Source organism: Pyxicephalus adspersus, chromosome 1, assembly GCF_032062135.1.
Source record: "Pyxicephalus adspersus chromosome 1, UCB_Pads_2.0, whole genome shotgun sequence".
Taxonomy (NCBI): Eukaryota; Metazoa; Chordata; class Amphibia; order Anura; family Pyxicephalidae; genus Pyxicephalus; species Pyxicephalus adspersus.
The window spans coordinates 75,044,318-75,070,544 of record NC_092858.1 but is presented as its reverse complement, the minus strand read 5'-3'; the positions used below and the strand labels follow the sequence as shown (position 1 = coordinate 75,070,544).

General features: G+C 35.1%; 1 long non-coding RNA gene across 1 annotated transcript in view; it reads right to left on the bottom strand.

Moving 5' to 3' along the window:
• The window catches only part of LOC140333100 (uncharacterized), a 34,143-nt gene extending 8,121 nt beyond the window's left edge, over positions 1 to 26,022 (bottom strand). Inside the window, exon 1 of the long non-coding RNA XR_011921283.1 lies at positions 25,905 to 26,022. This is a non-coding gene — a long non-coding RNA (uncharacterized lncRNA). The remainder of the gene's footprint in view (positions 1 to 25,904) is intronic.
• Between the last annotated feature and the right edge of the window lie 205 nt (positions 26,023 to 26,227).

Genomic DNA, 26,227 nt, shown 5'->3' with positions numbered 1-26,227 from the left:
TCTTTTAGCTGGACCAAATTTTTCATGGTTTTTCCAGTGATAGATAAATGAATGAGCACTATACATACAGTGCTCATTCTGTTCTATGGAACGTGTTAGATTCTCATTTGGGATGAGCTCAACCGTTCATCTCAAGCAATGATTTATCTGACATGTGTACATAGCACATCCAACCACCAACTCTTCTTTATCTAACATGCCCATTTTCCTCAGGAAAGCTTGGCAATTCCTGTTTTTCCTGATCTGTATTATTTGAATTATAAGTTGTTGACATGTAATATACTGTTGAAGGCCTCCTGAAATAAGGTTTTACCTCTACCCTGTAAAAATATTGTCAGAAAAGTCCCTAGGAGATGTAAAATGCTTTAGGGTGATTCACTCAATTTCCCTCTGAAACAAAAATAATACAATATTCAATACATTTTTTTGTTCCTCTGGATGTAAAAAGAGTTTAGAACTTTTTTTGAAGAGGGAAGGTGACCTTCACACAGCCTGTCAGCAACTCATGAAAATATAGATCACAGTGCAAATTAAGGCTTTCAGCTTTTTTGTAGAAGGGCGTAGAGGAAAGCAGTAGTAAAAATTACACTTCCCTTGCGAACCTGATACAGTTGGCAGCACAAACCCTAAAGCCAAGTCAGCATGTTCAAATTTGTTCTTTTTCTTAACAAGTACAAAACTAGTTGTTCAGTACTTCCTTATCATATGAGGAACTTGGGAAATGGCAGGGTATGCTCTTCACACAGTATGCTACTTTGCAGAAAACCTGAATGTTTAAAAAAAGAGGTAAATTTATTATAAAATCAGATAAAGCTTTGGTAGAGCAAGAGGATATGGAATCAGCCAGACAGCAAAGTTCAAATAGATTGGAGCAGTGCCAGTCTGATAATGCAAAGGCCACAGAGGCAGGTGTTACAATAGTCCAGTCAGGATATGACTACATTCAGATATTTTATACACAAGGAACACGGCAAATCTATTAGAAACATCTGGATGTAGTTTGTGTGATTTATATATAGAACAGAATCAAATATTACCCCTAAGCAATATGCCTGAAGAATGGAGTTATTGGGGAAAATATAAGGAGAAAGAAATTCTTTTCTGCCTTACATAATACATAGTTTAAACCAGTGGTCACCTATCTTTTTGGTTCCACAGACCACTAAAATCACCGGCTCCTGACCGCCCATGCACGGGGAGCCGGGTGTCAATTAAAGGGGGAGAAATCTCCCCCATAGTGGCGTCATTGTGACGTAGCCCTGCTAACTTTAGTGATAATTTAAGGTGCCTTCGGGGGTCAATTTTTGGGAACATTGCAACATTACATGAAAAGTTCGTTGATAAAATGTTTTCTATATTTTAATATTAATAAAAGAGGTGCCCAGAGTATGGCCGAGTGAAGACTTAGAATGTTACATACACCAGCCCACTTTTTTTAAACATAGCAAATCAAAACTTATATTTGTATTTTATGTATAGGCTACAAACAACTACTTTAATAGAACATTTGGTTAATGTTTAATAGTCCATTGTATCCCATACCATTGTCCTGATGCTTTTGGACAGAAAAGCCAGTCTGACAATTTCCTAACTGCACATCGGCACTCCAGCTTGTGAACCTTTTTTTAAGGTCATATACCTTACCATATGCCTGAAGTCTCTTCATATTTTTGCTCATCGTTTTTTTTTTGGCAATCTCAATTCAAGTTGTTTACCATTCATGGTATGACTTAGGACTTGATGGACAATTTTCTGTTTTTATTTTCAAATAAAGTTCTAAATTGAAAAGTTATCACTTATTTAGGAGTAGTACAGTTGACAAGTGTGTTAGGTGTTTATGACAAGGAATGTCACACTCATTAACATTTTTTCCATCATAGACAGAAAAATTCCTCATTTCATTATCAATATAAACATTTAGGGATCTGTTTATAAAACAGTGAATCTGAAATTCACCATTTACCATTATTTGAACAAATGTAAACACCCTTTTACGTTTTTATTACTGTAAAAAACACAATGCTGTCATTTATTCACATGTGTTTCTGATGATTTGTTACATATGCGATAGCAATGATAATTTTGTTGTTTGAATTGCAATGAGTCAACAAGGTGACCTCTATCTGTCTGACTAATAGCAAATCTGTCTGGTCTATCTACTGAAAAACAGTCAGAGCCAAGTATTATTACAACATCATTTGCAAATAGGTCAAGTTTAAAAAAGGGAGATCTCCAGTAATATTCTGAAACAATTTTCATTTTCACATTTGACCGAAATGTATCATTTGCAAGATCAATCCTAAAGAATGTTTGTATATATATATAAAAAATTTACTTGTCATGTCCGTTCTCTTGACATAGCCTAAATCCCACCCTACCCTATTCTAACTAACTGACACCTAAAGGGTCGTAGTCTGAGCATTTGTTTACATCCCCTTGTAGGTTAGTTATGTATTTGCAATACAGCCCCATAGCTGTCTCAATGTCCCACAGCTAGAAATGAGTCTATTAGAAGGCCACGGGGCTGTGCTGTGCAAATGTGACAGCCTTGCAGTGGATTGAAACAAATGCATATACCATGGCTTCTCACATGTTGATAAGTAGGAATCGGTGCAGGGGGAGGGTAAGTAAAGGAAGTGGGTGGGGTGAGTTGGGATAGGTATATTTCTTGTCTCTTATAGACAACTATAAATTTGGTAAAATTGTTCTTTATTTGATTCCCCTGACTCTGAATGCAGTCTATCAGCTCAAATACTTATCTTCCTTCTCAACAGTTCACAGACGTTCTTAGCAAAAATGTCTTCTAAATGCATCCACAACCTAAATTATTCCTTTATATTAAAGAGAATGCAGCAAAATATAAGGGGTCACCCAAAAATTCTTCTATTTATGTAGAAGAAGTAAGGCTAAATGATTAGTGCAGACACTGCTGCAAATTACAGTAAAGAGATGTTGACATTGAACACTCTCCCAATAAAAAATTCAATTTTGGGTTCACTCACCCTTTAATACAAGTCCTACAAGAGAATTTTGTTATTGTTCCTGTCCCGTAATTCCCCTTCATTACCTATCTGTGAAAAGCACAATACAGACACTTGTTTACGCGGCTATGATTCATGAACATGTGACTGATTGTTTAACTGTCTGGGCGACTTTCCACAGCGTTGATGTAATGTAAAGTCAACAAGATGCCTGTTACCTGAAGTAGTAAAAGCAAACATTGACCTGGAGGGAGTTATCAGTGCAAAGTGCCATTACACATCACAAAGCTGGGAAACCAATATACTAAACAAATCCATGTTATGCATACACGTCTACGGTCTGATTGGAGGCTATATAACATGTCAGAAGAGGAACTGTATAAACTGTTTTTTAAACCTACAATCTTCAAACATATTTTGTAGACAAATGTAGAAAAAAAACACATTACTGTGAATACTGTTATAGCTAACTTTACCTAACCTTACTTTGCTTAGCTTAAGCCTTTCTCCAGTCTATCCAAAACAAATATGTTTTAGCTGAAATTGGGCTTGAAAGGGTATCTGAAACTAATATTTATTAATGATGTTAAAAACCATGAGGATTTTTATTGCTCTTTGTGTTTTCACCTTCACCCTCTCTATTTTATCCTGGTGACCAGTGACCACATATGTGGTCACCAGAAGAGCTATCATTCTGTAGGTACATTGTTGTAAAAACAGTGTAAAGGGGAGTAACTTTTTACTCACCTACTCTGCTTTATGTTTATGTATACATAATCTAACAGCCAATATAAGGTTTAAAAAAATAGGCCTATAACTGTTCTATTTTTATTAAATTCTATGTTTTATGGACAATTCATGACCACCTTCTCCCTGAGGATGACAATATTATTATTTGTGTACTCTATGTACTCTCCTTACCTCTGCATTTATTCCCAGAATGACCTATTATTAGATTAATGTATTGGGCATGCTGTAGTATTCTGGGCTATGTTTTTTTTTTTTTTACTTACAGCTCCTTAGGTCAAAGGTTACCATCCCTTTTTGTCTGTGTAATCTTGCTGAAATTATTTGTGTATAGTCTCTGATAATAAAATATAAATAATAAAAATAAATATTAAAATATAAATAATAATAATAAAATATTTTCTGATAGTCTCTTAATCTTTACTGTGACACCTGTTAAGCTCAGCTGCAAAATCCGAAAGATAGTTATTAAGAATGAAGAAAGAAAATTCTACTTGGCCCAATACCTAAACGATTCATTATAGCAAAGTATTCTATGAATGGGTAATGACATTTTTAGGCATCAGCCCATCCTGATTAATTGTGTGAAATTCCTTCCAGCTACCAGCTGTTAGTTTATATTGCACTACAGTCTATGCATGCAAACATGTTATTGAGATATTTCTCATGAATAAAATACCTACTAAGTATTCCTGGTTGTATTCTGGATGTGTAACACGTTTCTTAAATATTTTATCATAAAATGTGGGTGCTGCCATTGCTGACTTCCTTTAAAAGTTACTAGTTTCTTGGATGTCATGGACATTTACCATGACATGACATGCCTTTAACTGCTTTACTTGATGACTTAGTCAAGAAATTAGACGCAGAAAGCTAAGAAAAGCCAAAGGAAATTGGTAATGGCTACAAAGTTATTTTTAGATAAGTTATTTTTTTATGGCCAGTTGAATTTAAAAAACTAAAATCCCCTTCCAACCAAATTATTCTACAAGAAATAGCTATTCAGTAGAATCACATTTATCTTGGTCAACTCAGTATGTGGATCCATTTTAATATGACTCCCCAAAATATCTCTATACATCACTTCATTTTGGAGTTAAAACCTTTTTGTTTATTTGATTTTTGGGATGTGGTACATAATATGCTGTTTTTGTAAAAAGGAGTGAATCAAATTAGTAAACATCACAACATGTTTTTATTTTGCATTTGTTTTAGTGAATTCTTTAGCAGGATAGATGTTAATAGTTGCTTTTTAAAATAGATCACATATTATTATCTGTTGTTTTTTCCCTTATATGTTATGCCCATTAGACACTGTTCAGATAAAACTGTTGGATATAATTGCACTTTATAAATAAAATATAACATCAGAATCTTAAGATTGTTCATGTGTGTGCACGTAAATGTTTTACTTTTTAACACCTCACTGAGAATCAGAAAACTCATATTGTATTAGCTGCTAAAGCAGAACTGGTTATACTGCTTTTTTTGCCAATGCGGCTCCACCCAATGTAATATTTGTACATTCACACAAACACACATAATACATTTAGTTGATGTTTTAGGTAACATATGTAGTGTAGCTGTACAGATGTGGATTCAGTGGGCCTGATTTATTAAAGCTCTCCAAGGCTGGAGAAGATACACTTTCATCAGTAAAGCTGGGTGATCCAACAAACCTGGAATGGATTTCTTAAAAGTCATTTGCTATTTGTTACCAAATGTTTTCAATCCTGGATCAGATCCATTCCAGGTTTCCTGGATTACGCAGCTTCACTGATAAAAGTGTATCCACCCCAGCCTTGGGGAGCTTTAATAAATCAGGTCTAGTATACAAAAAGGAAAACTGGCAGCACAAGTAAATCAAAATGAGTAGGGGTACAGATTACATGTTGTTTATGCCCAGCATCTCACAGCTGTTGTCTTTGGTTGTAATATTTGTCTCTGCCTACTTATATGCTTGTAAGCAGTTGAAGATTTGTGAAAATGTGAAGTACAGAGAAATATATTCAGGAAGGTTGGAAATGAAAGACTTTTTTTGTCTGCAACTCTGGTCACTGGCCTGAGCAAGTTACTATAAAACACTTAGCTTATAATGAGTGGGGGATTATTCTGCTCTGTTAGAGGTCTGAATTGAGCAAATGGCACTTTTTATGGCCACTAGCCTAACAGAGACACCAGCTTAGATGTACCATCGCCAACTTGGTCTAACCCTGATCAAGTGCACCCTTGACAGCGGCTTGGATATTGTTCAAAATCCCAATCTATACCGTCATCATCATCAACTGTTGTGGCTGTCAATAATTACCAGTTATATTCTGTCTGATGCAGTGGTAATGAAGAGTTAGGCTACGTACACATATGCAATAATTATCATTAACAATCGATCATTCGATAATCGTTAACAAAAAAAGTGCATAATGACAGGCCAATGACGACAATGAACGAGGAATGTCACTGAAAACGAAGGACCTTCCTGGCGGATATGTTTGGGTAACGATCGTTCGCTATTGTGGGTTCTGCAGTACACTTTCTCTGGTGCACATCTCTTCCTACATCATTCAAACAATTGTATCTAGTGTGTGTACATTATTGGTGGATTATATTTGAAGGATCCTATCATTACAGCATGTACAGAATCGTGCAGAATACGATTGTTCAAAATAATCTTGAAAAATCATTGATCTGTCGTTAATCATTCGTTTTCCAACGACAATTATTGCACATGTGTACATAGCTTTAATATTGGAAGTAAACAAAACAAATTGACAAATGGCAGATTTGCTTTTGGAAAACCTTATCTGCAACAGAAGGGAGTACTAAATTGCCCTCCAGCACCCTATCAGTTACAGTATCAGTTACCCACCAACACATGCTCATTACCAACCAAATGCTCATGTGTAATCAAGTCATAGCCTAATAGTTGGTCAAATCAACCTCCTTTAAAGCTAAGCACCAGGCAGATACCAACAATGCCAATGATGTCATTTATTATGCAATACAAACGCTAGGTTTAGCTCATAGCAATCCAGTGTACAGTAGCACACATCCTGAGGCAGAGAGAAGCAAAAAAACAGCTGTGATACAATATTCATGTGCCGACAAAAACAATACTGATAGAGAGAAGAGAGCAATGAGCTTATTGATCTGTTGCTTCTTCAGTTCAGTTGTGTTCTTTTTGTTGAACATAATTGTTGCATATAGTGTTCAGTTGCAGGCTAAAGGAAGGACAAGACTTAAGTGCTACCTAAGTGCTGCAGAGATATATTAGGTCTTCTGCTCTGTCACACAGGTCTGTTCTATGTGACAGAGCCGCATAAATCTTAGAAATGGTGGATTAGATATACAAATTCGTTAGTAGGTAAAACATACAAATATTTCATTGGTGCATTTACCTGTGTACCTGGTGTTTAACATTATGGAGTTCATTCAGACTCAATTGAGAACTCTGCACCACCACTTTTTTTTAGCAAGGATGTCATTGGACCCAGTTAGCTTTATTGCAGCTGACATCTCTGCCCTAATACTAGTTTGCAGCATGAGAGTCAATGTCACATGGAAAATCACTGCTCTTCCAATCAAGCTACTTAAAATAATTTTGCTGTAAAGATTTCTTTACTGTTACTAAAGACCAACGATGAATTGGCAGCCATTCACCTCCCAGTAGAATACCAGGGGATGTCAGTTGTTTCCAGCAGAGCTTTTCTCAGAGACACACACAGTTACAGTGCTAGCAGCAATTCTTTAACCTTAATTGGTTCCCTGCTGCATAATCTGTGTTCTGAAACAAGCTTTGCCATGTGCTCTTTTCATTGAAGTAGAAGCATTTATTAGGAAAAAAGTTTTATGGACAACAGTACAAAAGTATGCCCATGGAGACTTATATACGTATGCACACTACTTATGGATTTTAACAGAATATTTAAATGCTGTGAATTTGTATGCTGTTGGCAGTCTATTGTCGGTGCTTTTCAATAGAAGATGGCTTTTTTGTGTTTAGAGAAAAAAAACTTATTGCACTTATGCTGATTTAAATTTTATTTAAAGCCCATACTTTAGTCTAAGTCTTGGATTGAGTTGGGGAATAATTAAAATTTCTGTCTCATTGGGAAGTTTTTCTATGGTAATTTGGAAGCACAAGAGAGGTGAGGAAATATTTCTTGGGAAAAAGAAATACTTTTTTAAACAACTGTCAAAGGATCAGTTGTCCTCATTTGAAGTTTATCACTGGGCTTCAGGTCTGTGCCCTATGCCACATGATTCTGTGCTCTACAACTTGACCTAAATGCTCCAGGTTGAGAATGTTAGTCCAAAAAGTGAAACTGTGTTACCTTGAAAGCCCAATCATGTATAAGGGAAAAATTGTAGAACATGATTAGCAATTTAAAGTAAACAAATTTTTAGTTTATTTACATTTACTTTGCAAAATGACTATACACTGTGAACATAACAGAAAGTGATGGGAACATTGAAATCTGTCTTTTAAAACCCAGTGAAGCCAAAGAAGGGAAATTTTAATTCCAATCGGGTTGATATGTTAATAAAAGCAGCGTATAAAAGCAAAGCATAGATAAAATATCTGTTTCTTTGGCTAAATGTGTTTGTACACGGCATTAGATCTGTTTACACTCATCTCCGAATTCAGCCTTTCTTAGGGTCAACCAGATGGGATTATTATTATTTGAAACCCAAAGTAGCAAGAAAAATAAGATATAAAAATAGGAATAAGAAAAATAGGGTGTAAAGAAATTGTAGGACCTTAATCTATTAACAGGAAACTAAAAGGCATTAGAAGTCCTTTTTGTATGGATAGGTTTAAAGCAACAGCAAAGTACAGGTACCCAATGTTTTTTTTTTTTACTTTTGAAGTTAATTTCCAAAGATACTACTAATTTACACTAATCGATATGATTGCTTTAGAATTTGGCTTGTTTGCTGTTAGGTTAAATTTGGGTTTAATCCTGCTTCTGGAATTTAAATTTGCATTAACACAGCTGCCTGAAGTTTGCTGAAACCTTTGCAAATGCTTTCCAAAAGCTTGCCATACACATTGGTCTTTTGCATACTGAATATCTGGGCCAGTAGCAGTCATACCACTGATATGGGGCTTCCAGTAACACTGGTAACAATTGTTAATGGAGCTCTGTCTATTTGCATAATCTATAATTACATATTATTAGTGGTAGTTATATTACTAAAGGGTAATACTACACCTTTTAGCTATCTGTCCTGTAAGTAGCTTATCTGATAATGGAAAGCATTTTACAGGGTTTTTTTCCAGATTTCAGATTGTGTTTGAACTTTTTTTTCCTTCCTGGTGTTTATCTGTTGTAGATGGCTTCATAAAGCATTTAGTAAAAAGCTTTAAATTACTTCTGATGTTCATGCCCTATTTCACTATAAGAGGAGAAAAAAGCAGTCACAATTCAACTCACATGGAAGTGCAGTTCTCACTGCAGACAGTTTTAGCAATTTAGGATATTTTTAACTCAGGAAAGAGCTTCAATAAAAGCTGTATTTAAAGTTCACTGTGATGCACTCTGATAATTTTTTTTGGCACTTTACCAATTATTCTTCATTCAAAGATTCTCAGTAACAGCTCAAGACACACTTCATCTGTGTGTGTCAGCAGACATGTAGGTGTAAGTAAGGTATGTTGTTGGTGGGCTGGATAGATTATTATCAATGTATCAAGTAAGGTGAATATGGCTAAACAGCAGTCTATAGTTGTGCTCCTTACATGTACAGGATGAACTATGGAAGGACATGTGAAGAGTCCAGATTATTGCACATAGACAAACAATCCTAAACTCTACAGAACGTGTAATTTAGAACTAGCTAAGATCTCAAGGGGTACAGAGACTGCTGTGGGTGTCGGTAGGTAATAATGAACAGTGTTTGCTACCTCACCTAATTACAGGTGGTTTATTAAGGTACTACTTATCTATATTTAGATAAAAGTACTCAACAAGAGAATTGCTTTAGGGAGGTAAAAATATTTACTTTACCAAAACTGGGCTTGCCATAGCTTTGTAAACCAAACTCACAATTCCTAATTCTAAAATAACCACAATGAAATTAGAATCTGTGGTCGCAGCTTCTGTTAATTGGAGCTTTCTTAACAAGTATGCAATTAGAACCTTCCTTAATTATATCCCAGATATATTGGGCCTGGTATTCTCTCTGCTATTGACATCATTGGTTATCATGTCAGAAAGAAGGTAGTGAACCTGACAAGATATTTAAAAAGGTTGTGAGCCTGGCAAGGTAATTTAAAAATTAATCATACATTTCAAATGATTGCAATTTTGTCCAAGATTAGTTGGCCCAGCAAATTAATTTTAGGAGCCAAAAGTTTGGTGTTAAAATATATCTCAAAATGCATTAATTAAATTGCAGATTGGAATGTCCTACACGCACTTAGGACTAATCTACCAGGTCCAAAATGCAATATTATCTATATGTAGACAGCATGATGAATTGGATGTTATCATGCTTTGGTTAAAAAATCAACAAATAGTGTGAAGAAATTATCTCCTGAAATACAGTTTTAATTTTTTTACTAGTTACAAGTTTACTGGTTGTGTCAATAATTTGAAAGCTCAGATCTACAAGCCATCAAAGCCAATATGTCATGGTGTCATCATTACTCAATATAATATAATTATCAGAATCGGGTACATGAACATCTTTCTTTATCTTTGCTTTCTTTTTTGCAAAAGAACAAATACTGGACAGCCTTTGGTGATCTGTTTACACTGTATAAATGCTCTCAGCCCATCATGGTGTACACAGTCCTAGGATACTGTATTTCCTCTGGCAGTTGCCTCTCATTAAAATGGAAAGAAAAAATCAATGTAAATGTCTCAGTTTATCATCAGCTGAGAACAGCACATCTCAGAATACATCAGCAGTAATCCATTTGTCATAAGAGGTATAATGAAATCCCATATGTTTCTAAATTTCCTGACCTTAGCCCACAAGGCCAGTATTACAATAAAAGCAGGCACAAAGTCCTAGCATCCAAGACTAGTCTATTCTTTTGTGTATTGGTCAGTGGTCTATGATGATACAGTTTACAATGTGCATATTTGTAACACAATTCTTTGTTAAAAAGTAAAAATGAAGAATATTAAAGTGAATAAAAAAAGGATACTCTGGAAAGTATGAAATGGGCTGCTTCTGTGCAGGTATTATTTCTTTTTTAGGCATAATTTCTATTTTATAAGCTCATTCTGATTTTAACTTAGTTAATATTGTAAAAGAGCTGTAATGACATTAAAGATCAGTGAAAGATGAATATTACCTGATAATGTCAGTTGCTGCACCTTGCGAATTTTTGTTGACCTTACTGATTAGGTGTTCATACAGCTATTAAAACTATAAATAAATACAGTTAGTGAACATTTATGGAAATGACAGTACACAAATAAAATAATAATGGGCCTGATTTACCCTCCTGGGCAGTTCATTTCTTTCCATTTTTATATGTCTAAAAGTTTATTTTACAGTATAATATAATAGTATGAGTATAATAAAGTTTAAAACACAAAATCATGTCAAAATAATAAATGAAATAAATTTAAAACATTTTTTTTAATTTACAATTTTTTTTCTGTACGCACCAACGAAAATCCCTCCCTGGTGATTCCAGAAAATCCCCGGTGACGCATCGAGTGCAGAGAACGCCAGCCGGAGGATGAGACAAGACGCCAAGGACGACGAGGGATGCCGGCGGATCAGGTAAGTCGCGATTTACTTTTGTTTTCCATAGGTTTAGCTACCCTGGGTGTGACTCTGGGTTACTGCTGGGGGGGTTAATAAAACTCTAAAAGGCTGGAAAGCATACACTTTCATGAGTGAAGCTGGGTGATCCAGAAAACCTAGAATGGATCTGGTCCAGAATTCAAAACATTTTCTAGCAAATAGCAAATGACTTTGAAGAAATCTATTCCAGTTTTTTTGGATCACCCAGCTTCACTGATGAAAGTGTTTTGTCTCCAGCCTTGGAGAGCTTTAGTAAGTCAGGCCCAATGTGTCTAAACAGTATATGTGCTGTACTAACATTGATTTGGTTGTGTTAAGGGAACTAAACTAAATGACAATATACTGTATTATGCTGATGGTTCTTTTTTTGGCTTTCAGCTGGTATATATAATTCCAATTACTCAGAATAGCCCATTTTTTGACAGCAGGAGAGACAGAAGGACAGATTGGTTCCTTTGATATTATTAAATGCTACCATTTGTTCTAGAATTAGCTTAGCTTTTTGAAATTCAACACAAGGCAAGATTTATCTGCTTAATAATTAGGAAGGAAAAGACTAGATGTGACCCACCTACACAGCTCAGGTTAAAAAGGTGACATGACTCATGCTTAAGGCATTTCAAACAAAATCACTTTTTGTCCCACACTGATATTTTTGTTTGGATAAAACCTGCAAGTCTATCTAAAGACTACTATGTAACCTGAATTTTATGTACATACAGAAACACAGATTGTCTAAATTATGGATCTTTCCCACATCTGTACTAGTTAGTAATACGCAAAAAGAATTGCTATAAAGATAATAAATTATTTATTCCTCCTTTTGTAGCTGATAACTCTGATGGGCTTTCTCAAAACTGTTACTATTGATAGTTGACCAATACCCTTAAAAAAAGAGTACTTCCCTATTTTCACCCATATCCTGGTTTATATGCCAAAATTCTAATCACTGTGAATTCTTTCTGTCAGTCTCTGGTTGTTTTTTTTTACAGATAGTGATATTTTCTCTCCACATGGCAGTAAAAATGATTGGATATTGACCCTTGAGACTGAAACGCTGGGTTTTGGGTGAAAGGGGTCAGTTGCTCCCACATCATTGAGCTCCATTTATAAATAAGTCAAGAAAATGAGAGTTAACATGGCCAATCAAAAGTAATCATCAGCATGAGGGAAAAGGGGCTGTTATTAAGATAACCAGAATGGACGAAATTACATGCTTGCCTTAAGGCCTAAAACTTTGCTCTATCAAAAAAAGTTTCTCTCCTGCCAAAGTCAATCTCCATCTTTCTACAAGGTAAAAAATTGTGAAGCTGTTTTTTACTCTCCTAACTCCATCAGTCTGTCCCTGTTCTGAGTGGCCTACTTATTATGAAACAATCAAGCTGTGCATCCTTCTACAGCCTGGGAGGACCCTGCCCCTGGACATCCAATAGTTGCTAGTCATTGGTAAATTTCCATGCTGGCTTTGAGTACTGAATATATTAAATCTGCACATGTGTGTGTAATAGTAATGCACAGCCAGAGGATACATTTATTTCTGCCAAGGAGGATTAACATAATCTTTATAAACAGTGTTTACCAAGCATCTATTTGTTCTGCACTTACCTGAACAATCTCTGAACCGATCAACAATTTTATTGGTGCTATCCTTCTACGAGATACTGGCAGTGAAATCCATACAATAGCATCCTATTGTATGAGCTTTGGCTTCTGGTATAATATATCTGCATAAACATTACATTAGAACATAGGAATATAAAGTTTATTCTGAGTGGATGCTATGACGTAGGTTTAACTTAAAAAAATAAAACTTTACAAAGTTTTGTTAAAGTATAACTTTTGTATAGTATTTCCTCCCCCCCACACTTCACGTTTTATACTTCTGTCTATGCTCCAGTGGACCATTGGAGCAGACCAGAGAGTAGGGGGTTGCATGGACCTTGCAAAATGAGTGCATGGCAGGAGGTGTAACTTGAAGAATAACTATGCAAAAATATAGGTATCCTTTCAATGGGCGTTCTAGGAAATACATTTTACCTGAAAACGTGCCATGATAAGTCTGCCAAGATACGCCTTTCCAGTCTGTATGTCTGGGTGTCATTCAGTTTGTTTCCCTTCATTTCACAGTGATCATGTTTTTCCCAGTTTTAAGACATAATGTACCCTCAGTAAAATAGGGCATATATATGTATATATATATATATATATATATATATATATATATATATATATATATATATATATATATATATATATATATATATATATATATATATATATATATATATATATATATATGAAACAATGCAAACTAACAAGTGCTACCGTAACATGACCTTGAGGACCATTGGAAGCAGTAAGGGGTGTTTGACTGGGTGTTAAAAACATTGAAATCAAGCAACTTCGCAGCTAAGCCTGGTGGTAAGCAACCCAAAATGTAATGTATTTATTGTATAAACTGTGATGCTAAACATATGGTAAAGCTGTTATTTAGAATACAAAACAACATATTGGCATTCACATGCAGACACACACAATGTGTTAATAAATGCTTTTGTCACATAAGGAATGTTACATATGTCACTTCTCCTTTTATGAGCAAAAGAGTGACTGTAGTAAAAAAGAGGCTAGGCCTATGCATCTGTTTAAAATTTTCTTTGAAACACATTTGGACTCTCATAGCCAATACCATTCCCTCCAAGTACAGTGATAAACAAGGTTTAATAAGGTTTAAGTCAGTTACCTGAAACAAGTACGTACATCTGTAATTTTAGAGCAAAGTTAAACATTCTTATTTGTATGCTCTTTCCAAGTAATTACCACAAACAACTGAAACAAGGGTGTAAACGCCTCAAAACAAGGGTGTCAGCCTCAAAACTAACATTTACAAAAAGAGAAGCCTCCATGTCACTCTAGGGAAAGATTCCTTTAAGGCAGTGGCAACTTCAGGTGCATGGTATTTAAGTCCACATTCAATCCCAATGTTGCTGCCTACAAAAAATAAAGCAGAATAATAACCACTCAGCATTTCTGGCTTGGCAGCCTCACCTGGTGACCCATGTGAGATTTGAAATACATAATCATTCATTCATTGAACTCTAATTCCTATAAATATTTTTCCATTTTCCCATTAGAAAATTTGGCAAATTGCTGTATTTTCCAATCCATCTTTCTGTGGCCAAAAATAGAAAAGAAAACATTTTCTCATGTGTTTAAAGTTGTTTACTGGCACTTTTCCCATAAGAAGATTAATATTGAAGATTGTTTAACAACCATCACAGCAAAATCTTCCACAATGAGAACAAACTGTCGTAATTTAACTGGTTTTAAAATGAAACTTTCACAATGGGTTCCGGTTTATAGATGGATTAATGTAGGACAAATGCCTTTTGGGTTTCTGACTGCACAAGCACACATTATATGCATTACAAATTATTTGGTCAACAGTACAAAACCTTTGATACCTACAGTCCAGAGACAGTCATAAGAATCTCAAACTGATCAAGGTGGGAGACAGACAGCAAACTTATCATGAAGCAGGAAGGGGGAATACTAGAGGAAACAGATTGGAGTCTGAATTGAAAAAGAGAATGGGGGACTTGTCAGTAGGTGATCATGAGCCATTAGGAGAAAAGGAATGTGGGAGACAGTTGGGAACCATGAGAAATAAAAGTGGAAGCAGAATGGTAGTGGTACTTACCCTAGAACAACCATGCAGATAAGGATTTCTGACTTTTTTCATGATGTAGGTTTCATTTAACAAATTTGGAACAGTTGCACACATTTTAGAGTCTAATAATAATTTAACATTTTTCTATGATATAGGGTATTCATTTTTATGATCACATTCAGTTAAGTGTAAAAGCTCTTGCTCCTATATTTCATACATGTAAGTGTTTTGGAGCTGACTTTTTTCATAAAATACAATGCACAACCTCTTTCTGGTGTGCTTATGCTGAGATATCAACGTCATTCCATAGGTTTGCATATTCATTATTTTACACCAACTTCAAAATTCACTTTCCTAATGCCATTCACAACAAAGTTTTTACACAATTAATACTCATACAGTGGCTCCAGTTTCTGTTGTGACACAGAAATTGCTCAATACCTGTTAGGAAACATTTCCTTTACTGGGCATTTTTGTTGAACATGGTTTGTAATTAGTATAATGTGTGACCTGACTAACTGTACCAGTAGAAAACAATGCAATGTAAAAATAAAGAATTCAGGAACTTCCTGTTTGATTCTGCAGTAGATTATAAATCATTTTAATCCATTTAAAAAGGGTTCTTAAAGCTAACATCCACGTGTTCCTAATTGGTTTTACAACTTTGTTCCTGGCAGGCAAAGTTAGAATTTCTATTAGAAAGGAATTTTACAGCTAATTATAGTAGATGAAATGATTGCATGTAATGTCAGACAACCTAATCCTTATTTATTATGGCACCCATGTTTGAGTGATTTAGTAAAGTCCATTCCGTGTTGGATTTTTAGAGACTCTGGTTAAACTAGAAGGAAACATTTTAAAAATAGCAATATCACAGGATGGGGTCAGCAGCATGAACAACAGATAATGCTCCACCTCTAGCACGTCCCAGCATTACATAGTATATAATTGCAGAAAACAAGAAATAGTAAAATGCACACAAGGAATGAAGCAGCCGTCCTCAGAGTGTAACCGACTCCCAAAATAATAAGAAATATTCAAGTGGTGCTAATAATCTCATAAAAGACAATTAAATCAAATCCATATGAAAATAACCTAATAAGGATAAATATTCCGCATTGACTATAAATGACCAGTAATGACAGAGTACTTTGAATTCAAATTGCAACTGAACTCACTTGATGGCAACTGAATAGGGAGCATAGTTCTTGTACTCCAGAATCACTGCACACCAGATCAAATGGACACTCTCACTCCAGGCTGCAGCTGATTTAGTGGTAAGCTTAGTGTTAAAATAAGAAAATCAGAACCAAGAAAATAAAACAAATCAGAAGAAAAGAAGCAGAATTCAGTTTTGCGTGTCTTAAAACGCTGAAGACTTTTTTTAAACTAGTTACTTGTAACTATTGGTTATTGCACTTTAAGCATCACTGACGTGCCAGTTTGGAGGGCAGACTGAATGGTTTGATTTTCTCTGTACAACACCACAACATATGTCACATCTCTATATATTAAGAATTGGTTTCTGATGCAAACCTTAACATTAGACATTTGGGTATGAACTGTTGTTAATGGTTTTATATTCACTGTACATCATTAAGAAAAATGCATAATACTAAGTAACTTGTGGTTGGAGAAGACATTCATATCCATGCTTGTTGGAGTCCTGTGTACATAGTAACTCTATTATCTTTAAAGAGGAACTAAACTCAAAACAGAATCCCGCGTCATCCCGGCATTCGTCCCGGGCACCGCCATCTCCTCTTCTCCTTTTTGTTCTTCTTCCTACGTCACCTAACCCAGGCGCGAGATTGGGTGATGTAAGATGAAAAACAAAATTTGCGGATCTCACTGCGCATGCGTGAGATCATCAAATTTTTATCTTTGCGCAAAAAGGCTCCTTCTGTGCATGCATTAAAAAAAGGGTTGTCTACCCCTTTATGTAAAGTAAAATTCCTGAGTTTAGGTACGCTTTAAGTGTGTAATGTAATTTAGCAATTCAAAATTTTATAATAGCTTTGGCAACGCAATACAATCTGCAAGCACATTTTCCTTATACATTTATGTGAATGACTCACTATTTGTTTGTACAGCACATCAAAATATCTAAGATTTGACTGCTAAATACCAATAACATTCTGTAGGTTTTGGTGGGTGTTATAATTTATAATTCTTCTAGGGTCAATATTGATGTGAGTGGTTCTTTGATCTTGTAATATGGCAGAATATTTACTAAAATATTAAGATATGTATATGTAGGTAAAACCTCAACAGTAATCTCTTGTTTGCTTTGTAGAGATAATCTCTGGGATTAGCTAAATACAAGAATTGCACATTTGTGGCCCAAAAATTGCACATTTGTGGCCCAAAAATTGCTGCAGTTTCCTCTAAATAAGAAGCGTCCGTAATTTGCAAAAATAGATAACCGAGTCCCCTTATTATGAAAAGGTTGTCTCATAGCAGCCATATAATATATTGATGAGTGTGCCATGGATCCTCTAAGTGATATGTTGCTTTTGGCCAGATAGCTGGAGAGGATACACTTTCATAAGTGAATATGGGTGACACAGCAAACCTGGAATGGATCTAGCCCAGGACTCAAAACATTTGCTAACAAATAACTCATAAGGAATCCATTCCAGGTTTGCAGGATCCCCCCAGCTTCAAAGATGAAAGTGTATCCTCTCCAGCTTTGAAGAGCTTTAATAAATACAACCTAAATATGTGCAATTCTGTGGTGTGGTAGGCAGCTCCTGGGTGCATATCGTGTTTCCCCAATGATAAGGCATCCCCATCAAATAAGCCACCCCCCGATTTTTGCTCAAACAATTAAAATAAAGCACCCCCCGCAAATAAGACATCCTCCGATACCTGATACTGTGTGCCTCTGTGTGACTCCTCGATGCTGGCTGCAGTGCAGAGTGAAACTGAACGTAACTTCAAAGGACAAGCAAGCTGCTGATCCCTGCCCTAACAGAGTCTGTTACCCGGCCGTAGAAGCCAAAAAAAAGTGAGTCAGTGATCAGAAGGGGACAATCAATGGCACATGAGTGATCGGAAGGAGACAATGAATGGCACAGAGTGATCAGAAGGGGACAATCAATGGCACATGAGTGATTTTCAACAATAAATGTGTACTGCAGTCTTCTTCATGGAAAAATAAGACATCCCCCTGAAAATAAGACCTAGGGCATATTTTGGCATTTCAAAAAATATAAGACAGTGCCTTATTATAGGGAAAACAGGGTAGTAGTATTTTGAAATGTGTCTGGGAGCAGCTAACCGTGTGGTTTTTGGACCACACATCTAAAAGAGGCCTTAAAATACAGCTGGGAATTGAAGAGTTAAAGAGGCACCCCAATAATCTAAATTAGCCCCAAACAAACTACAGAGTGAGACATAAGCAGAAGCATTTTTGGAAAATGTAGTTAAAATACATTTTGAGTGCAATGAGCTTAAAGACCCTGCATAGAAATTTTATAAAATAAATCACACTAATGAAGTCATTGGTTAACATTTTTTGTGTAAATTGCAATGAGCTTTAATGTGTCACTGTGCCCCCCACCCCTTGGGATAAATATACTACACTTCTAGGAATACCATGTATACGTTAAAGGTTTGAAAATGTTTAGGCAGTTTTGCTCCTCAATCAACTTTAGTTGACAGCAAATAAAAGAAAAAATTAAATCAAATTTAGTAAAATCACTAGACCAAAAAGTCACCAGAAGGTAGAGGTTTTGACATAAGAGACATGCAAAGTCACTTTTCAACCTTTCCGCGGCTCTGGGGGTTCTTGTGTACACTGCATGGCACATGCACTGGTATAGAACTCAATTCTATTTGTGGCACTGCAAAGAATAGACCAAGAAGTCAAAGACAAAGCAACTCCTGAACACCCACAGAAGTTACAATGGCCAAAGAGGATTGCAATGGACCTTAAAAAGTCTGCAGCAAATATCGCAACTTTGGAGAATGCAGCATCATTGCTTTAGGGTACTAAGTAAAAGGTAGGTGTGTGCCATATGCTGTCAATCTTTGCCAATAATTGACAAAAGCTCACCCACACCAATTAATTTAATTCTGCTTTAATTTCCCTTCAATGTGCAATATCTTTTTACATTCCTACACCACTGATACCTAAACCAATGTTATATTTAATGGTGATTCTGAGGTTATATTGTAAGAGATCAGTTAACATTAGCTATTAAATGAAGAGAATTTTAATCTCTTCGGATTTGTCCTTGCACTGTACATATAATTGGCATCTATTTGCAGACATATTTGACCTAAATTTAAATCTGTATGCTTCAGAATTTAATTTCCAGGAATGCATTTTGGCTTATCACCAAGACAGGACTTCAATTACTGTGAATTTTCATTTCCTGTATGTCCAGATACCTGCACTTTTTCTACTGGAGGGATTATTATCATTGGGGAAAATAAAAGAACGTTTGTTTGACAAGCATTCCAAGATGCAGACAGTTCACACACCTACATTAAGGGCATTGTGATCGAAATGAATTGTATGTAAAGACATTGTTTGTATGTTCAATATTTACACTGGCAGCAAACATTTCGCAAAATATAAATATGCAGAAAGGACATTAAAAAACGTCAATATTGTAAGAAGAACTTATATTTTTCATGTGTGATTTTAAGCTAACATTGTAAATTCGATTGCATTGCATAAAAATTGCAAATTATATATTGTCAAAAAAATTTTTTAATTTCTTTTTTCTTTAATAAACCATATTATACTGATGTGTACTGTACAACAGACAAACAAAGAATGAATGAGTAAGCCAGGTATTTAGGTTTGCTTTGCTTCCTGATCACACAGCACTTTGTGACTCACGCATGTAATAGATGACAAGTATTGATCTGCAAACTTTCTCTGCAGATGCACTTTCTACGTTGTTGTACAGGACTACAAATGTGTGAGGGTATATATATATATATATATACATATATATATAAATAAATATAAATATATATATATATATATATATATATTAGTATATTGGGGCCAATGTACACACTGTTTTAGGGCCCCACATTCTCCAAAGGCCCCAGCTAACAGAATAGCATGGGTGTCGGGAGCTGGAATTCTGTGCATGTGGGGCCCCCTAATTCATATTTGCCCCATTTTGTCCACAACTGTCAGTACACACACACACATACACACACACACACACACACACATATATTTCAGAAAATAGAAGGTTAATTCAGAGTGCCAAATAAAATCAAAGTAAGGAAACATAATAATTGCAGTAATGCCTTAGATCAAGAATAGAAGTGCATTATATGTAGATTAAATGTGTGACCAACACTTCTGTGGGCGATGGTCCACTTTTCTCAAGATAACCCACAAAGTTAAATCATCCCCAATATATTAATCTCCTTACAAAAAAAAACACACAAAGTGATTTAAAAGAAAAAAAATCTGTATCACCAACAGCAATCAAATATAAAGAATGTCATATACATTTAAAGAGACATAAAATTAAGCACATCATTTGAATGAGATATTGGGAAAAATAATCAGGATAAAGGATCAAACACACTAAAATGGTATCATCATCTGGCATGTTGGACTATATGCTGTGGGCGTTGGTGGTTGCTAGGTTGCCTGACCTGTGTATGATTGGCACTCTTGGATGCCCTGCTGATGTCCTGTAGATCCCTTTTGCTGGCTTCATGTGTTAGAAAACATTATTATTATTATTATTATTATTACTATATTTATTATTATTAAACAGGATTTATTTAGTGCCAACATAATAGGGGCACTGTACATAGCACTGTACATTAAATAGGCGTTGCAAACGACAGACAGATACAGACAGTGACACAGCAGAAGGTGAGAACCCTGCCCGAAGAGCTTACAATCTAGTAGGTGGGTGAATTAACACACAAATAAGATCATTCTGATTTACACTGCATTAAGAACCATTAGTTACAACCCCAATCAAATTTAAAATGGTCTTTGAAAAGGATAGATGGGGTTAAAGCAGATCTCTAAACTAAACATTAGAACTTTTACATGTTATTCATGTATGTTTTTAAAAAAGCAAAGTAATAAAATAAAACATTATAAATATAATAATGTAAGTATAACTTACCTAAATCAACCTACAATTCTGAACAGTTACTAGAATAGGACTATAAGATTAACTTGAACCCAAAATGTACACATTTTCCTATTGATTTCCATGGTTTCATTTTTACAAATGTGGGAATCAACCCTTACTTTTAGTTTTCTAATGTAGCTCAATGTGACAAATATGCGAATTTCTGGAAAACAATTATAAATAGACAATGTAAATGTAAATAAATCTTTTCTTTGTATCTAATGCATACCATGCAGCCAATTCTTAGGCATTTAGTTTGGTAATGGATAGAATGAAACGCATGACAGATCTTACAGTATGATGATACTCATTGACAGATTCCACAGAGAGTTCAGTTCCAGTGTTAAAACTTTTACAGATTAGAATGGGCATTTCACATGCAGCTCCCATATATCTTTGCAAATTCATTCAACTAAGACCTCTGGTTTAAAAATAGCAACAGATAAATGAGCCATTTTGCTAATTAGTAGGGTGTGTTTAGGAAATATATTTATTATTAGTGATGTCACTCTGCTGGCTATGCAATATAACATCTGAATTACAATTAGTTGGGCACATGTTTTGTAAAAGTAAAACAACTTGTATTCTATTCAGCAGGTAAGCTGTTTGACTCGTATTCTGCTTTTACTTTCCTCTGTTTGAATATTTGATTTTCTTGTATAATTCTATTTGTTGATGATATTAATTTGTAATATATATATATTATGTATAATAGTAAATAATAAAGAAAAAATATTGACACTATAAAGTGGAGCACATTTTATATAGTAGACAGGAAAATGGAATTAAATAATATTTGTAATGGGATTGGAATTTATAAATGGGATTTCTTCACTTATAGCACATCCCAAACATAACTATTTTGTAAACAAACCATGTGATGTTGCCCACATTGTTTTAATCCTTTTACTAGCCCCCAACCCATATTTAAACCCCTTCTTATTCTAGACCCACTTTTTTCAGCAGCTCTAACCTTGTGTAATCTCATTGCTGTAAATTTACAGAGGGTTATAATGTCACAATCTTTGTCAAATGACAGTGTTTTTGCCCTGTGTCTGGCCGCAAAAGCCAGAGAATTAAACCTAGAAGGTGATCACATGCTCCCCAATACACAAAAATGCCTGATATGTGTTTCAAATGTTGAAAGTAATTAGATATTGGTCAGGGTTGGGTGAGTAATATACAAACTGGGCCTAAATTGTTAAAGCTCTCCAAGGCTGGAGAGGACATACTTTCATCAGTGAAGCTGAGTGATTCAGTAAACCTGGAATGGATCTGGTCCAGGATTCAAAACATTTGCTAGCAAATAGAAAATGACTGAAGAAATCCATTCCGGGTTTGCTGGATCACCTAGCTTCTCTGATGAAAGTGTATTTTCTCCAGCCTTAGAGAGCTTTCATAAATCAGGCCCACTCTCGTATGGGCAAAATGAAAATGAAAAGTTTCAATAATGCTCACCATGCAGATGTATTCTGCCTGTGATGCCTAGGTCAGAATAATGTCATGATCCTTCTGGAAAGATTTCCAGAGAAATACAGAACCACCAAATTCTAATCTCATATCTTGCCATGGACTGGAATGTCTTTCTTCCTCTGCATTTACTAAGAATCTTCCCATAAAGAAATTGATGTCACGCTTAGAGGTGAAAGAAGTAACATAATATTTTTTTATTTTAACTTTTTTCATTTCAGGTACATTTTGGAAGGGGGGTTAGAAAGTAAAAGAGACCTTCAATTTTGATGTAAGGTCCACTTTAACATTACTGTTCTGATTAAGTAGGCCTGTGATTTACCACTTTAGTAAACATTCATGGGTAAGCTAGCTTTGATGGATAATATTTATCTTTAAAGTCGTTTGGGGACAGTCATTCAACTATTGTGGAGGGTTTGGTAATTATTAATTATTAGGAAAAAACTCAGCGCAAAAAATGCATGACATTTAAATCCAACTTGATAAAGGCACTCAGACCAAAATAGTTTGTACCTTTTGGAGCAGAACAGACCATACTTTTATTGTCTGCTTGTTTGCTTTCAACTGCTAGCACTATAGACCAAATATGACTGGATAATGATTGTTTGGAGAGGTCCTATTAAACAAAGCAGATGATCTCAGACTTGGATTACAACATCGAGAGACATAACATTTGGAGATTTGCAGGTAAATGATATCTTATCAAATAATATATAATAAAAAAACAATTGGTGGACTTAAAAGTTTGAGCTCTCAGTTTACTGTCTTTTATGAGTGGATGTCATAATTCTTTAGACAAAAGTGAATTTAGAATTTAAATAATATATTATGGTTGAATACGTCACAGGGGCTTTAATAAACTGCAAATGAAAAGCAGATGCTTCCATTTATGGGACAAAGATTTTCTGATAATTGAAGAATAAACCACCATTTAGGTCTTTTCTGATGTTTATGATGATTCTGATGATTCTCTATTTTAGTCTGGTAAGTTTATTTTATCATGAACATATTTGGAATGTTTATCCACAGTCGGAACCAATGAAAAAAATTGATTATTTTTTCTATAATACAAATTACAAATAGGCAGCAAATCAAGGCATCAGAAAAAAAATATATACATTTTACATATGTACACAAATCCTTTTCAGGAATAAACTTACAATATAAGGAGTAAGCAAGTGTTTGTTAATATGCCACATTCTCTGCTGCCCCTTCACACACAACCTTCTCTGCTGCCCATGCATGTACACTACAGTCACATAGACCACCCTGGGGCTCATCTGCTGTACTGAGCGGGCACAGGCAGCAGAGAATGGTATATGGTAGGGGCAATGTAGACAAGCATGGGACCATGCACCTTTGGTTCTCAAGAAGTACTGAACTTTGGGGGGGGGGTTAGGTTAGGTTAACATAAAGGGGAAGTAATAAGGAATGTTGTTGGAATGTACACTTATTCGTATATGAAACACAGTGGAAAGTTGTTCACAGGTCTCTGCAAAAGACACAATAGTAACACAAATGTATTCATTACTGTAAAAGCTGTGGAACTGCATCTAAGTGATACCGTAGGAAAAGCCTTGATGAATTTCCAAAATTACAAAATATAAACATCTTCTAATATTTAACATTATAGAATGTTGATTTGGGGAATATATCTATTTACCACAGAAAATGAAAAAAAAAGAAATTATTTTTCTTGTTGGTGGAAATTAGATGACATTTAATTAGATTTACCTTTGCCCTTCTCCGGACTAACTACGGGTTTGGATTAGTTTATTTGGTGTAGACACATACCCTATAAACCTTACAAAACCATATCAAACTCCCCTCTCCTACACACTAATGTAAGAAACATTTATACCTTGTAGAACATTATACTTAGCCAACCAAATGGCACACATACCAGTAGTATAAAAAAAAAAACTGTATGTGTACTTACCACTTAACCAAAAAAATATGATAAATGTGTACATCGGGGTGGTGCAGTCCATGGTTGCCTCCATAATTTGTCCTAGCAAATACACTTCACATCTTCACATGGAGGTTGATTACTATACAAACAGCTCACTTTGATTGGTAAAAAAGGAGGTTGAGGTCACTTCAATCAACCCATCACAAAATCCTATATTTCCCCATGCAAATAATTGGGTATTTCAAGCAAGCAGGCTTTTATTTTTTTTTATATTGTTTTAATATTTTAATTAATAATATTTTTAATATTTATTACCATTGCAAAGTTACCAACTCATTTGCTAAATCCACAAAGTATAAACATAACATAGTCTTCTAATAAAATCTATTCAAAAAAATAATCCTAGTTTTTACACAAATATTAATCCACTATGAAGTTCATGCAAATCTGGAAACATAACAATAGAGGCATGAGCAATAAAAATAATTGATATGCCAGATACAATATTCATTAATATTATACTGCTCAAAACCATTACAGCACTCGAACAATTACAAAAAATGCATTTACCAAAGAAGAATAAGCTGACTCATAGCACAGGTTTCCGACAGTAGAAATCTCAGGAATATTGGTCTATCACTGACTCCTGCCCCATGTTATTGTGATTCGTATGGTGGCATCAGGGGTCAATGAGAGCCCTAGGGGGTACAACTCTGTATATTTTACTAAGTTTATACTTCACAAATCTATAGACTACTTTGCTCCAAAATATATAAATGGTTGCAAAGAAAGAAATACACCATTCAGTTATAGACACTAAGGAAGAAGAAGGTGATGCATTCCCATAGCCACCAGTGTTGGGGGGTTCTCCAATTGGTTTTCATGGGAGAACTTACCAAACTGGCCTTCAGAACCCTTGTTTTGTAGAAGACTAATTGTGAAGCATATATGTTAATAGCTTAATGCTTCTGGATTTGTTTTTATTTCCAGTTGGTGTTATGTAGGTAAACAATATTTTTTTTTTTATCATTCTGGTGGACTCACCTAAAACCACAAGCTAAGTGTGTATGCATTTTTTATGTTTCACATTGTTCACCCATGTCTCTACAACCAAATAACAATGTAACAAAGCTTAAAAGGAAAGGCCCAACAAGCCACTCATCTGCATTACAGCCAAAGCCCTGTTTAATTTCACTCTTTCATATGCTATGGAGTCTGCGTACCTGTTTAAGAAAAGATCTTGTGGTTTTGATTGTGTCATTTGTATTGTTTCAGGTCTGCTCTATTTATTCTTTTGCAGAGATTTTCTAAAATGTTGTAGTTTTGAGTGTGTTGAAATTCGTTCCTCCCACCCACCCCCCTTACACACACACTAATATTTACAGTGGAACCCTGGGTAAGAAACACTGCTTTATACATTAACCACCAGGTGTGATAAAAGATTCCTGTGTAATCTGAAATGATTGTATGATCCCATGTATCACTGCCAGCTTGTATTCTGTGTAATGGAAGAAAAAATAACTTTTATCAGCAAGCAAAAAACCCC